Here is a 4774-nt window from a genome sequence, read left to right on the forward strand (position 1 = left end):
TATGTAGACCCTTTGAAGTCTTCAATAAATTCCAGGTACTGGAACAGTAAATATCTTCCTTTCTTCCTCTTTCTTGTTTAGGGTTATGTCAGGCTCCTTTTCAACTAGTAGCATCTATTATGCTTCTTTATGAAATTTAAATAATCTACTTATTCTGTTGCTTTACAGGCAACTAACTGAGGATATTGATGATAACTCATTTACGGGTTCAAGTAGTGATGGGAGCGGTGATTATGAGCAGGAAAAGGGTTCTTTACATTATCTAAGGGAGAAGAGTAATAATCATCACCCAAAGAATGACATTCTTCACCGAATGGATCGTTTGTCAATGAATGATGAGAACAATGTAGTTCAAGAAGACTTTTCTAGTGATGATAGTGATTCTGCCACCACTCAAAGTTGCTTGATATTTGAGTACATGGAACATAGTCAGCCTTTGGGCAGAGAACCTTTGTGTGATAAGGTTAGCTTTAAAAAAAACAAAGAAAGTGGGTTTTATTCTTTATTTATAAATCTTTGGATAATTAGTTTAGTTCTGTTTTCTTGTTGCAACAGATACTTGATCTTGCACAACGCTTCCCTGAATTGAAAAGTCTAAGAAGTTGTGACTTGCTGCCATCTAGTTGGCTTTCTGTCGCTTGGTATGATTGCTAATAAGTACTAGGGTTTGGGAAGGAATGGAATGATTCATTCCATTGCTACAGACCAACCAAATATGATCACAACTCATTCCATTTCTTTGTGATTCCATTCCATTCCATCCAATCAAACAGATTCTTAATATGGTCTTTGCTACTTGCTCTTTCTCACATAATATGCTACTACTAAATGGCCCTTTTTTGATGCTTTTATCAGGTACCCAATATACAGAATTCCCATGGGGCCCACCTTGAAAGATCTTGATGCTTGTTTTCTAACTTTTCATTCCCTTCACACTCCTACTACAGGTCATTCATATATATCATATAAATCTCCCTGGATTTTTCAGGCTGAGAAACAACCTTTTTTTATAGTTATAAAATTTACGAGTTGCATTACTAATTTATTATTACTGTTTTTTATTTTCGTTTCAGGCAATGAATGTGAGCATCCACCTGTTGTAAGGCATTTCAGTGGGACGGGTGTGGTCTCATTACCAGCATTTGGTCTTGCTTCATACAAATTCAAGGCACCACTGTGGGTCCCCAATGAATTGAAAAGACTAGAATGCCCTGATGGACTATTCACTATTCTATATGTGTTTGTTACTTACATAGAAGTACTAGTGTTGAAAAGACTAGAATGCCCTTATCATGTGATGTGTCAATAAACTGATGGATTACACAGAAGCAGGTCTCCTCCACGTAGGAGTAGGTCACCTTCTAGAAGCAGAAGCCCTGAAGGAGGAGGAAATGAGAAAGCATCAACATCATCACCCTATTCCCATGGTAGAGCTGATTCCAGAAGCCCTTTGCAGCGTTCTGATTCCAATGTAAGTTTTTTTTACCTGTGGAATCATTGATTCCGAGTGTTGATATTTTTTTATTGATTACTTTTTATCTTATCTTTTATATATTATTAATTATTATTAACCCTTGGTTGTGGTATAATATGTAGGGTTTGCCTGGACCAATGGGGTTGATGAGTACTAGTCATTTGGAACAAGAAGCTGCAGTACTTGCTTTGTCAACTTTGATGACCATAGCTCCTGCAGAAGTTTATGCAGAATTTGAAAAAGGTAATTTTTTTTATTTATGAACTTTCAAAGCAACTTTTATTGTTTTACATCACTTGAATTTTAGTGCATTAGGTCGTATAATATGTTGAAATGTTGAACGTTTTATGATGAGATTGTTTCAAATAAGGGAAGTAGAATAAAGGATAAATTAATTCATAATGTCTATGAAACCCCTTATACCCTTCTCTTGAACGGTGAAATAAATTATAGAGACGAGATAGAACAAAGGAGTATGGGGTGGTTGAATTATTCCATTTGGATCCTCATTACACAATAAGTTTATGTTTGAAACATATAAAAGTGTGTCTAGCTTTGTATGATCCAGTTGCTGCAAAAGATAAATTATTCAGTTTTTTCAGCATCTGTTGTGTATGGTGACAGTTTTGTTTAGGTTGCACCCACTAAGAATGTATCAGCTTTTTTAGCATCTGTTGGAAAGTCAATGTTCAAAAGGAAAAAACGATATAAGTGCACATTTGTTACTATGCTAATATGAATTGAGGATTAAGCTATTAGTTTCTAAATCACAAACAGTGTTTGCTGCCTTTCTTAATCTGTTTGAATACGAAATCAAGCCTGTGTTTATATTTGATTTGATTGTTTATGTGAGTTTTTGGTCGATTTTGGTTTAATGTTGTGATTAAAGTAGGGTTTGTTAGAATATAATGTTACAAAAATTATCCTTATGGGTCTTGACACATCAAGTTTGTTAATTATTTAGAAAAATATTATAAATTATCTTTGATTTTATGTGAATATAAATGCTTGTTTGTCATATTCAATTCACATTCGGTAAAATGTTGTGTCCACATGATACTAAGGAATACAATTCTGTAATTGACTTGGGCATAAACATGTTATTTTGATCAAGAGAAAAAGAAAAATAGCCTAGATAATTAGCAACTTATAAGTAGGTTGGTTGGTGTTATGTGAAAGTGAAAGGGGTAAGTGAAATTTGAGAGTGATTTTTGTTTTTTTAGTCACATTGCATCGGACTCAATTCCATCTCTTATATTCAGGTAAAAGATTTCCCATCTCTTATATTAATGTTTGGTTTTAATGTTTGGCTTATTACATTACTTTTGTCTCCTTTGTTGTATTGATGAGGCTTGAGCATGCTGGGCCGTTAATGTTCCTATTTGTTTTCATTTATGCAGGTAACAATCTTGTTGAAAGGACTTATGAATCAGATATTAATGGTAACAAGTTTAACACTCGAGTCCATACGATTAGATGTTAATGGTAACAAGTTTAACACATGTGTCTTTGTTATACATACAAATTAAATGCAATGGATTGTATTTTTTGTATATGGTATTTTATTTTATATTATGCAATGGATTGTATTTTTTGTATATGGTATTTTATTTCTATTATGAGAGATTAAATGCAAATTTAATTTACAAATTAATAAATATATAAATATATTGTTTTTAAAAAAATTAAAATTACGATATGCAAAAATGTGTGTCGTCTTCATTTATGACATGGCCTTATTTGACTGGTGCTTCCTTGATACGCATCGCGTGTCATAAACACGCGCGTCGTAAGGTTACGACATGCAAATGCGTGTCGTCTTCCTTTATGACAGGGCCTTTCTTGATACGCATTGCGTGTCATAACCGCTAGTCGTAAATGCGCGTCATAAATACGCGTCGTAAATGCGAGTCGTCTATAGACGACGCGCAAAAGCGCGTCATCTCTCTTTATGACAGAGCCTTCCTTGACGCGCATTTGCGCGTCGTCTGAGCATTTTACGACGCGCAATGAGCGTCGTAAAAGGCCTTTTTTCTAGTAGTGACAATATTTCATTTATGCATCAGTTTGTTGTTGTTATGATTTTAATTTTAAGTTAATCAAGATTACACTTAAACGGAGAAGGTTTGTTGGTGATTTATATCACTAATATTATTTAATTGTAATGGGGTTAATTTGTTGATCAATTTCACTTTAACAGTTATTGAAAAAATCGATATGGTTTGGAGTGCACATTTGTTTAATTTTGTCTTTGTTGAAAGTATACTGCTATTTAGGGGCAAATCCCTGAACCAACAGGGGTTCGGGGGCAGCGCTCCTGGGAGCGGGTTCCAAGGGGGCAGCAGTCCCTGGTGGGTTCCAAGGGGAAAAGCCCCTTCCTGGGGTCGATACTCTAGACCTGATTTTCTGATCCGTATTCTAGACCCAGATTTAAGTTCGTTTCTGACCGTTTTTCGACAGTTTTGGGATAAAAAACTGTCATGTGGCAGTTTTAAGACATAAAATTTTTCTTGTTATATGATCATTTCGAAAGCAGTTGGTACTCTTCTTCTTCATAACATCTTGAACATTCTCTTTTCTGTTTCTCTCAATTTTCGAAGTCTTATCCGATTAAAGATTCGGAGTACCACCCAAATACTTTAATCTGAAATTGTTATACATGATTTTCAAAATTTCCAAGTGTTCTTACCCCTATTTTCTAACACTTTTCTAGTATATTTTTACTCCACTTAGTCCCTTGCATCAATCCTTTCCATTCCTCCCTTTTTCTGGTGTTGTGGTGGCCGAAGTTGCCCCCTGCAACCCCAAACTCACCAGCAAACCATTTTATTGAGCTATTGTTTGAGGTTGCTATTTTTTCCATGTTTTTTGAGTTGAAAACTCTCATATCTTTTCCAAGACTTGTATTATTCATCTACCAAAGTTCATAAATCATTTGTATGTTCATATTCATGGAAATAACACCCAAAAACGTGGAAATCTTTCAAAATCGATCTTATGGAATGATTTTATGTTTTGGTTGTTTTCGGTGGAGTCAAATGGATTATTGGCCCTTGTATTTCTTTCTAATAATGTATCTTGATCCCCTTATCATATAGGATATACTATAGACTACCAGATCCAAGTTTATAGCGTTAAAATGCTCAAGATTTTCCTATGATTGTTGATTTCATGATTTTTGATTAAAAAAACGAGTTTGTTTTGTTTCAAAGCTTTTAGATCTTTTTCGTATCACATGTTAGTTTGCTAGGGCTTATATTTGACTTCCCATACCTTTTAGCCTTGTGTTAGTGCCTAGAA

General features: G+C 34.6%; 1 long non-coding RNA gene across 1 annotated transcript; it reads left to right on the forward strand.

The window, feature by feature from the left end:
* The first annotated feature begins 553 nt into the window (after positions 1-553).
* LOC145094788 (uncharacterized) lies at positions 554-1188 on the forward strand. Its single transcript, XR_013703563.1, has 3 exons — positions 554-641; positions 856-947; positions 1074-1188. It is a non-coding gene; the product is annotated as an uncharacterized LOC145094788 (long non-coding RNA).
* The last annotated feature ends 3586 nt before the right edge of the window (positions 1189-4774 follow it).

This window comes from Lactuca serriola, chromosome 3 (genome assembly GCF_051521515.1).
Source record: "Lactuca serriola cultivar US96UC23 chromosome 3, Lser_US96UC23_V15, whole genome shotgun sequence".
NCBI lineage: Eukaryota > Viridiplantae > Streptophyta > Magnoliopsida > Asterales > Asteraceae > Lactuca > Lactuca serriola.